The sequence below is a fragment of the Schistocerca piceifrons genome, chromosome 2 (genome assembly GCF_021461385.2).
Source record: "Schistocerca piceifrons isolate TAMUIC-IGC-003096 chromosome 2, iqSchPice1.1, whole genome shotgun sequence".
NCBI lineage: Eukaryota > Metazoa > Arthropoda > Insecta > Orthoptera > Acrididae > Schistocerca > Schistocerca piceifrons.
Window position 1 is genome coordinate 963894026 of NC_060139.1, and position 11772 is coordinate 963905797.

The 11772-nt window shown below is 42.7% G+C and overlaps 1 pseudogene; it reads right to left on the reverse strand.

The window, feature by feature from the left end:
- Window positions 1-9172: 9172 nt before the first annotated feature.
- LOC124776023 lies at window positions 9173-9696 on the reverse strand (annotated as a pseudogene).
- Window positions 9697-11772: the final 2076 nt, after the last annotated feature.

The window sequence follows — 11772 nt, forward strand, 5'->3', positions numbered from 1 at the left end:
GAGACCGCACTTCAGCGTTCGTAGGAAGTCAGTAGTAAGCGAGATGTGAAGCGAGTCGGTAGCAGGTCTGAAGCGAGAGGTTTAGAGGAGCGGTGTGCCTGCCAGCCACCAGCTACGATTTGCAGGGGATTATAAACGGATATACAGAGACATCAGCTAACTATTATCATAAGAGGAACTAATATTATTGAATTTTTATTTTTTTGGGAAACTCAAGACTACTGAAGGTATGTATGCGCAATGCTAGTTGTAAGATTATTGTAAAAAGTAAGTCCCATTTGAATGTTTGTAAAATCATTTCATTACCAACAGTAAATATCTGAAGAATCGTTTTCAGAATATAATTAATTTTTGCCAGCAATATTGCATTACTGATTATAATCCATCCCAATAACCATCAACGTAAAACTTTGCAAAATTTTATTGTTGTCAAGAAAAAATTTAACTATGAGTTACAGAACTTGAGTCAAATTAATTAAAGAATAACGTCACCTTTGCTATTAAAGAATACCCTCAGCTTTGGTAATAAATACAGCCACTTATTATGACAGCCCACCAGCAGTTAATAGAGTATAGTAAAACAGAGTAAGTATTTTCATGTCGCAGTTCGATGTAGAAGTCAGACGGCGATCCAGTAACAGAAAAAAAGGTAAGGAACAGTTTTGGGTTATTGCAGGTAACGACTGAGGGCCACGACGACGACACATTCTATGTTTCGTCGAAATAATCAGCAAATCACTTTTAATAAGCATCATTTAAATTTGTATGCGAAGATTGCACTTATTATTATTGAGAAGGAGAATTAATGTCAAACGGAAGATTTCATTTGTTATTAGTAAGCAAGAGATAGAAATTCTAAGGGAATGTTTCATAGGTTATTGTAGAAGGGAAGGTTGTGTAACAAAAGAGATATAGAGGACGCTTAACGCCCTGTGTTGACGCAGAAAGAGGTTTTTCTGTGAACTTTTTTGGTTCACTAGGCTCTGTTTCAGTCATATTTGTGCTGATTACCTCGTAAAGCCCCAAAGCGGAGAAAACGAGACGATTCATTCTAGTTAACATTCTTGCGAGAACTTTGAGGGCAGTATTGTGCACATCTCCCAGCATTGGGGAGTGTACAGAGCCAGTTTGTCTTAACCTAGGAACACATGCAGTCTTCCACGTCACTGAAACTTAGGGAAGTTTCCGACTGGTTAAATTTAGTTAGAGGCCAGCATAGTGTTATTAGGTTGGCAGCAACAAGACACGCCGCACGCTACAGCCGACCACCGCCGCCACTGTTGCTGCACACTTCGGAAGTTAAATGACGCATTGCTGAGACACTGAATGTTGAAGTGCTTTCACTTCAGATAAGATTGGAGTAATAGCTAGAATTCCTTCGTACTGGTGACAGCCACGTCAGCGTGGAGTCTAAATTCGGATAAGTCATACAGGTGATATGGAACATTGCCCAGCTTCAGTACCTTAGTTTACGCTGTCAGAATGAATATATCTGACGGAAATTTCAGCTGAGATTACTACTTGAATATATCTGACGGAAATTTCAGTTGAGATTTCTACTTGCACTTTCGACACATTTTTTCGTGTTAAGTTTTGTTAAATTTGATGAATATACTTTTCTTGTCTTATATTTTTGACACGGGATCTTCTTAGACTGTATAGGATTTTCCTAAGATTATCATTTTCGCACCCTGAACCCGAAAGTGTGTAGTGATTAGCGTAATAAAAAACTTCTATGTACAGGGAACAGACCATTTGTTTATCCCAAAATAGTGGTTCCCCTTCCTCATTGGCGTATTTTAGGTACACCGATAACAGTTGTTCTTCTGATGTCAAACAGTGGGAATATCCGGGATCTCCCTACCTGACAGGGCTTGAGTTCAGAGGCTTAATATTTTCCTTTTAGACCACTCCTTGCACACTAAGTGTTGGGGTAGACTACACATAGACCAGGGCAATCCGCACATTAGAAAAAATGAAACAGTACTGTAATGAAAAAAGGAAAACATGTATAACAAAGGAATAAATCTCCATGAAGGCCAACTCTGAATATATATTTAGCCATATATGTGGGTGCAAAAGTAATTCTATGTACTTTTTGTTTTTATACATAGTATAAATATTTCTTTATATGTGTGTATATCTGTGTACAACTCTAACCAGTCCAGTAACGCAAGAACCTGCCTGTTCCTGCGTGTTTAAGACTTGTGTCTGACAGCATGTAATATGATCTAAGGAAAAATAAACATAAAGACGTAAAATATCACTTGGAACCACAAAGTAACATGACATTCAGTTAATGTGTGATGTTTTATCTACAATGAAAAAAAAAAAAAAAAAACTCTTTTCTCGCCGTCTCCACCAAGTTCCGAAAGACTGCCATAAGAATGTATGTATTGGTTCTCTCTACACGCAGCGTGAGACAAGATCGAGAATTTTACGCTTTTTACACAGACTGAAGGGGCACAGCGACCATATTGCAAGAAAATAAGTTATTTTGTTTACACCAAACGTTACGCTACGGGTTTAGATTAAATAGAAAGTCAAAATCAGATGATCTGTTTAACATGAGAGAAAAGTGGGAGACTAGTACATTAGAAACTAAATTACAAAATAATGACAACTAGCAGCTGATGGCGACCTGCTAAGAAGTCGCAACGGTAATGAGAACAATTTTTGTGAATCCCCAGGCTGCTAATTAAAATGAAAGAGTTTTATCAAGTTTATGCATGGGTTAGATACAAAGTTGTGGCAACACTGCTATAATTCTTTCCAGACTTTATTGACAGATATTCACCGTATTACATGCCCTCAATATAAACGTCCCACATCTTGATCACTTTCCCCCACACGAATGGAAGGCATCGTACACCATCAGTGCGTCCATCTCTGTTGGTGTCTCTCAAGAACCACCCCATGGCGTGTTTGATACCTTCTCTTGCAGTGTAGTGTGTGCCGCAAAGAGGCTGTAATCACATGGACTCATATTGGGTGAATATGGTGGATGTTCCAGTATCTCTTACCCCACACATGCATGAACTCCTGCACAAGGTTTGCCATATGACATAGTGCACTGTCATGAAGGATGATGGGATTCAGTGCCAGAACGTACTGTCGATTTCTTCTCAGTGTAGGACGAATATGATGTCGCAAGAAATTTCAGTAGGAAGCTGCAGTGACCATCTGCTCACTATTCAGTGATGTATGGTTAGGTCATGAATATTGTGAATCCATCATCCTCAGTGAAAATGCGGTCAGAGATTTTCACCTGCCTCGAAATGACTGGGTGTTTGTGTTGTCTTCATCATTTCATCATCATTCTTGAACAGTGGAGAGACTGGGAATTTGTACAGCCGCTGATAACCGCGCAGTTGAGCGCCCCAAAAACCAGACATCTTCATCATCCACGAAAATGCCACATGGAGAAGCCCATGCAGGCGCTTCTGCGTACATGTGGATGGGAGATTCTGGAACATTCACAGTATGCACCTTGTATGAGTCCATGTGATTACGACCTGTTCCCTAAAATCAGGGAATCTCTTCATGGCACACACGTTACAACAGAAGAGAAGACGTCACCTGTGCCATAGGGCAATCCTTGCGAGACACTGACGGAGATGGACGCGCTGACGGCGTACGACACCTTCGATTTGTGTGGGGGAAATTGGTTTAGATGCGGAGCGATCATATTGAGGGCGTGTTACAAGGTGAACGTATGACAATAGAGCCTGAATTAAAACAGTGTTGTGACAAGTTTGTATACAACCCATTTACCGTCTTATCAGACACATCCAGACACCCCTATGTACCCTGGAATTGGCCACTACGTGTCTTGAGAGGTGGACTTGGCAGTATAAAAGGAGAGGCAGTGAAAGAAGAATGAGTTGGTTTGGAGAACTCGTTGACTGTGAATGTGGACTAATCATTGGACATCACCTGAGTAGTAAATCCATTGGGGAATTTTCAGCCATTCTAAAGCTACCCAAGTCGACTGTTGCTAGTGGAAATGTGAACTGGAAACCCAAAGGAGCAACGACAGCTAAACCGAGACCTGGCAGAGCTCTTGCAATGACAGACAAGAATCGCCATGCATGCAGTGACTGTGTATAGGGAGCTAAAAAGAATGGGGCGCAATGGTCGAGCATATCCTCACAAGAAACTCATTTCTGTAGTAGACGCTATATGACACTTGAGGTGGGGTGAAGAGTGATGTCACCCGATAGTGGACGACAGATTGATTTAAGAACTTGGGTTTTGTAAAAGTGTGAAGAACTTTGCCTGCCATATATAGGTCAATCGAATATCAACTGCGTTTGTTTAAATACGAACCCCCATTTTTATTACGTATTCGTGTAGTACGTAAAGAAATATGAATGTTTTAGTTGGACCACTTTTCTCGCTTTGTGATAGATGGCGCTGTAATAGTCACAAACGTATAAGTACGTGGTATCACGTAACATTCCGCCAGTGCGAACGGTATTTGCTTCGTGATACATTACCCGTGTTAAAATGGACCGTTTACCAATTGCGGAAAAGGTCGATATCGTCTTGATGTATGGCTATTGTGATCAAAATGCCCAACGGGCGTGTGCTATGTATGCTGCTCGGTATCCTGCACGACATCATCCAAATGTCCGGACCGTTCGCCGGATCGTTACGTTATTTAAGGAAACAGGAAGTGTTCAGCCACATGTGAAACGTCAACCACGACCTGCAACAAAAGATGATGCCGAAGTAGGTGTTTTAGCTGCTGTCGCGGCTAATCCGCGCATCAGTAGTAGACAAACTGCGCGAGAATCGGGAATCTCAAAAACGTCGGTGTTGAGAATGATACATCAACATCGACTGCACCCTTTACCATATTTCTATGCACCAGGAATTGCATGTCGACGACTTTGAACGTCGTGTACAGTTGTGCCACTGGCACCAGACAAATTACGGGATGATGACAGATTTTTTGCACGCGTTCTATTTAGCGTCGAAGCGTCATTCACCAACAGCGATAACGTAAACCGGCATAATATGCACTATTAGGCAACGGAAAATCCACGATGGCTGCGACAAGTGGAACATCAACGACCTTGGCGTGTTAATGTATGGTGGGGCATTATGGGAGGAAGGATAATTGGCCTCCATTTTGTCGATGGAAATCTAAATGATGCAATATATGCTGATTTCCTTCGTAATGTTCTAGCGATGTTACTACAAGATGTTTCACTGCGTGACATAATGGCGATGTACTTCCAACATGATGGATGTCCGGCACATAGCACGCGTTCGGTTGAAACGGTATTGAATAGTATATTTCTTGACAGGTGGATCGGTCGTCGAAGCACCATACCATGGCCCGCACGTTCACCGGATCTGACTTCCCCGGATTTCTTTCTGTGGGGAAAGTTGAAGGATATTTGCTATCGTGATCCACCGACGACGCCTGACAACATGCGTCAGCGCATTGTCAATGCATGTGCGAACACTACGGAAGACGAACTACTCGCTGTTGAGAGGAATGTTGCCACACGTATTGCCAAACGCATTGAGGTTGATGGACATCGTTTTGAGCATTTATTGCATTAATGTGGTATTTACAGGTAATCACGCTGTAACAGCATGCGTTCTGAGAAATGATAAGTTCACAAAGGTGCATGTATCACATTGGAACAACCGGAATAAAATGTTCAAAATTACCTACGTTCTTCCCGCGCCCGGGTTCGATTCCCGGCGGGGTCAGGGATTTTCTCTGCCTCGTGATGACTGGGTGTTGTGTGATGTCCTTAGGTTAGTTAGGTTTAAGTAGTTCTAAGTTCTAGGGGACTGATGACCATAGATGTTAAGTCCCATAGTGCTCAGAGCCATTTGTACCAATTTTTTTTTCTTTATTGTTATTTTAATCACCTTGTACAAAGGTGGGCTGTCAGCAGCATAGTACGCTGCTCTTCAGCCACGAGTGGTACAATATATATGACATAAAGGAGGTACAGATAATACAATAAAAATGGTGGGCAAAAACTGTAGACACGTAAAACAATATACACGAAGCCATTCACACTGGACAAGAAAAAACACTAAAACCTGTTGACACGGCGCACAAAACTCGGACGACTGCGACGGCACAGGTGAACAGTGGTGGCGTGACAGCGAAAGAACACTAAACACAAAACGAAGGCATACACACACACACGAGACACTGATGGCGATGATCTCCGGCGCGCGAATTTCCACTGAGCGTGTACGAGTCCGGGGACCTGCCAAGAGAGGAGGAGGCGGGTGGGAGAGGGAGAGGGGAGAGCAGAGATGCCAAGGGCGGGGGAGAGAGGGGGGAAGAAGGAAGGGAGGAAAGGGGAGGGGAAGCCCAGGGGAAGGGGGGTGGAGGAGGGGGGATCGGGGGGAAAAGGACAGAGAAGGGAGGGAGGGTGCCCAAAGGAAAAAAACACAGGAAGTGGGAGGGGAGGATCAAAGTTGATAGGAGGGGTAGATGCAGGGGAGGAGAGCCTCATCAGGGAGGGGGAGCTGGCGGAAACCACCTTGGGAGAGGGTAAGGAGGGTGGAGAGATGAAGACCGGGTGGGACGTGGGAATAAAGGTGCGGCAGCGGGCGGGGGCGCGAGAGGATGGGGGAGACAAGCGGGTGAGGAGGACCGAGTTTATGGGAGGTGTAGAGGATCCGTATTCTTTCAAGGAAAAGGAGGAGGTGGGGGAACGGAATGAGGTCGTACAGGATCCATGTGGGTGAGGGGAGATGGATGCGATAGGCGAGTTTGAACCAATCTACGTTCTGTATTTTAATTAAAAAAACCTTCATGTTACCAAGTGTTCATCTAAAATTGTGAGCCATATGTTTGTGACTATTACAGCGCCATCTATCACAAAGCGTGGTCCAACTGAAACATTCATATTTCTTTACATTCTACACGAGTATGTAATAAAAAATGGGGGTTCCTATTTTAACAAACGCAGTTGATATCCGTTTGACCTATGGCAGCGCCATCTAGTGGGCCAACCGTAGCGCTATCTGGTTTCCCCCTTCAAGCTAGACAAGTTGCGTTCTTTGTAGTATTTTCGTTTGGCGCTTATTTCGTATGATATTTGGCCCGGTCACGATCAATGGACCACCGGTATATATATATATATATATATATATATATATATATATATTATCAACTGCGAAGTTTGGAGGAAGTGGTGTTACAATACGAGGGAGACTTTTGTGGTTACGATGTGGTCACTTTATTATGATTAATAAAACCCAGCATTAGAAAGGATATGAACACATTTGCACTGTGCACAGTAAAGGATCAGGTCAGAGACAATGAGGTTTGTATCAGCATGACAACCCTGCTTGTCATAAAACACTATCTGTAAGGCAGACATTCCTGAAAATGGTTGGCCTCTCCAGAGTCAACCTGAACCCAATGGAACACCTTCGAGATGAATTTGAATGATGACTTGACTCCATATCCCAGCGTTCAACGTCACTATCTTGTCTGGGTTTGGCTCTTGATGCCTGTCATTCTTCCACAGACATTCAGACATGTCACTGAAAATGTCCCTAGCAGAGTTCAACCCGTCATAAACGCGAAGTGTGGACGTTCCCTGTATTAATATCCACTCACAGGGTCCGGATACTTTTGATCAGATAGTGTTTGTCCCATTCCACAGAAATGTCTTCTCTCATACGTTTTGTACTGGTGTGTTGCATATAGACATACATGCAGAGGTATGTGTAAAATATGACGGCCGTTCAGTAAGTAATGCAACACATTTCTTTCTGAAAGCAGATTGGTTTTATTCAGCATCCCAATACATCACGTTATTCCCCACTCTTTTGCTTACTAAACCCTATTTTCCCACATAATCTCTGTTCAATGCGACAGCCTTACGCCACTTTACTAGGAGGATTTGTATATCGGCGTTGTACCACTCTGCTGGTAGACGCCAGAGCCAAGGTCTTGCTGCACCAATAGGTTCCCCATCACCCACGTACTGATTCACGCATAGAGCATCCTCCGTTGGGCCAAGCAGATGGAAGCTGGAAGGTGCGAGATTCAGACTGTAGGGTGGATGAGGAGGAACAGTCCAATGAAGTTTTGAGGGCTCCTCTCGGGTGCACAGGCTTGCGTGAGGCCTTGCTTTGTCGTGGAGAAGCAGAAATTCGTTTGCATTTTTTTGGCGATGGATGCCATGGAGGAGTGATAACTGTTTGTGGCCAGGTGGCATGCAGGAGATTGGACAGGTGTGAGATGATGGTAGATGTTTCGCACGACGATTCATCGTGCTTTTGTTCACTTCCAGGACTTCGTAAACATTCTGGAAGCGCCTATGAATACCTGCGACGGTCTGGTTTCTGCCAAAAGAAGCGCAATGGCAGCTCTGTGCGTCGAATGCATCTCCATTACAAACGCTACTTTGAAGACTACATGTAGCGCCGTCACCAATCGGAATTTCGTGAAACTGTAAGGATTGACGCGGCAATATTCCACGATGTCCCACAACAAATTCGCATGTTTTTAACTGAAGATGGTGGAGAAAAATGTGATGTCTTATTTACTGAATGCCCTTCGTAGAATTACTCTAAAAGAGAAGACTTGTACTGCTTTGCTGACAGGGAGACACCAAAAGGTTTTTCAGCCGGCTAATCCCCTCACAATGGCCCTTTTCCTCGCGGTGTGAGGCAGTTCTGTCTTAACTGTATCTCTTGATTGTAAGTGATTCTACTGTGTGTGTGTGTATGTGTGTGTGTGTGTGTGTGTGTGTGTGTGTGTGTGTGTGTGTAGTGAGATTTGTTTGTTGTACGATGAAGGAAGGGAAAGGGTGAAAGCTAGTGACGTCAGATAGCATATTCAACTTGAGTAACACCAATATGACCACCGAGATTAATGACCCCATCTGATCACAATTAACAGTGTCAGTAGCCATTATTATATGAGACACCCCAGAGATGTTGGGAACTTCATACATGAGATTAGTATAACGTCCATTATTATAAACTTTACTCCACCATATCCCCTTGATGGCCAAATATTGTTGGAGGAAATTTCTTCCCACCATCAGGAATCGAACTGGCTACTTATGAGTCGTGCACCACCTCACAGGTCTGTATTAACGGTCTTGTCCGCTTCTGTTTAACTATTTTTTTACGTATTTGAATTGAAAGACAGATGCAATTTCAGTTTTCAATTCTTTTTCCCAGCAAGAGTAACACCATCATACTTTTGCTGAAGCCACTTCACAGTATCTTCCTCTGTAAGCATGTGCTGGAAACCAACTACATCAGTCTCCCTTCTCCTGTTTACTACGTTGCACTCTGACCCTCCAAGCACCACACACAAGTCCAAACCATAAATACCACAATTTACAAAGTCAATGTGAACTTAAATTCCAAAACCAAACATTCCAGTGTCAAAGAAATAAACCTTTTTGCAATTCGTAGCACCCAGACTTCAGTCCACCTTTGGCACCCCTCACTGTACAATGAACAGCAGTCTTCTCATTATGTCTAATACTACCTCGCACTGGAAAACAAAGGTTGCTAGCCTCTCAGCTGCTCTTCTTAATCTGTCACCAGACTCACCCAAGCAGATGTGTAGGCATCATTTTCTGATAGTAACTTTGTTTTGTCTCCGGGTTCTCTCCTTGATTTTTCGGCGAATGCATCCGCTGATGTGTTACCGGCTGCTTTACCCTGTAATCCCACCATTTTCCACGTTTGAGAATGCGCAGCTCGGTTGCCTATCTAACAACTTCCAGGAGCAACCAAAATCTAATTATTCAGTACTTCATACCGAAATTAAAAATTTTAAAATGTTGTCATAATCAATTCGTTAAGAGGTATAATGTTAGATTAAAGGTTTAACACAATAAGTGAAGTATTAAAGTAAGGCAGTGTGTACCGGTACATTTCTAGAGGCAGTATAATTCATGGTTCACAAATTAGCCAGACTGTATTCATTCAGTATTTGAAACTGAGAGGACTTAGCGACTTCCAATAACCTTTACACATAACGTTAAACCTTTTTGAAACTTTTTCTCTCTGACACCAACTTCAGAATGATGAAAGAAAAAAGTTTACCGCTTGCTGCACTTTCGCAGTCGACGCAGTAAACCTTCATGATCAGGCATGAAGTTCTAATTTATTACTTCTTTATACTAATTGTATTTGCAACAAATTTTGTGGGCAGTATCCACAATCCACGTATAATCCTGATTATATACGTAAAATACAGGGTGATTCAAAAAGAATACCACAACTTTAGGAATTTAAAACTCTGCAACGACAAAAGGCACAGCTAAGCACTATCTGTCGGCGAATTAAGGGAGCTATAAAGTTTCATTTAGTTGTACATTTGTTCGCTTGAGGCGCTGTTGACTAGGCGTCAGCGTCAGTTGATGCTAAGATGGCGACCGCTCAACAGAAAGCTTTTTGTGTTATTGAGTACGGCAGAAGTGAATCGACGACAGTTGTTCAGCGTGCATTTCGAACGAAGTATGGTGTTAAACCTCCTGATAGGTGGTGTATTAAACGTTGGTATAAATAGTTTACAGAGAATGGGTGTTTGTGCAAAGGGAAAAGTTCTGGACGGCCGAGAACGAGTGATGAAAATGTAGCACACATCCAGCAAGCATTTGTTCGCAGCCCAGGAAAATCGACTCGCAGAGCTAGCAGAGAGCTGCAAATTCCACAATCAACTGTATGGAGAGTCCTACGAAAAAGGTTAGTTATGAAACCTTATCGTGTGAAATTGGTTCAAGCACTGTCTGCAGCTGATAAGATTAAAAGAATCGATTTCTGTGATTTTATCCTTGCTCAAATGGAAACAGATGAATCTTTCGTTTCAAAGATTGTGTTTTGTGATGTAGCAACTTTCCACACTAACGGGAAAGTCAACCGTCACAATGTCTGTATATGGGGCACTGAGAATCCGCGGGAAACAACTCAGTATGAACGTGACTCGCCTAAGGTGAACGTTTTCTGTGCCATTTCAGCCAATAAAGTTTTTGGTCCCTTTTTCTTCGAAGGTGCTACTGTAACTGGACTACAGTATCTGGAGATGTTAGAGAATTGGCTGTTCCCTCAGCTCGAACAAGAAGCACAACAATTCATATTTCAGCAGGATGGAGCGCCACCACATTGGCACTTATCTGTCCGTAACTATCTGAACGTCAACTACCCGAGGCGATGGATCGGCCGCCAGGCAGCCCGTGACAGAGCACTTCATCACTGGCCTCCAAGAAGCCCTGATCTTACCCCCTGCGATTTTTTCTTATGGGGGTATGTTAAGGATATGGTGTTTCGGCCACCTCTCCCAGCCACCATTGATGATTTGAAACGAGAAATAACAGCAGCTACCCAAACTGTTACGCCTGATATGCTACAGAGAGTGTGGAACGAGTTGGAGTATCGGGTTGATATTGCTCGAGTGTCTGGAGGGGACCATATTGAACATCTCCGAACTTGTTTTTGAGTGAAAAAAAACCTTTTTAAATACTCTTTGTAATGATGTATAACAGAAGGTTATATTATGTTTCTTTCATTAAATACACATTTTTAAAGTTGTGGTATTCTTTTTGAATCACCCTGTATATCACTGTACGACAATTAGTTCAGAAGATATGACGTCGTAAACACTGAGATGCATAAAGAACTACAATGTTTTCTACCATAAAGGTTTCACATGCCTTACGTCAAATATTTAACACCTTAACTCCTTTTTAATCAGACGTTTTAAGCAGTTTTATACATTAGAGTTCGATTCATTAAAGAAATGAGGGGCTT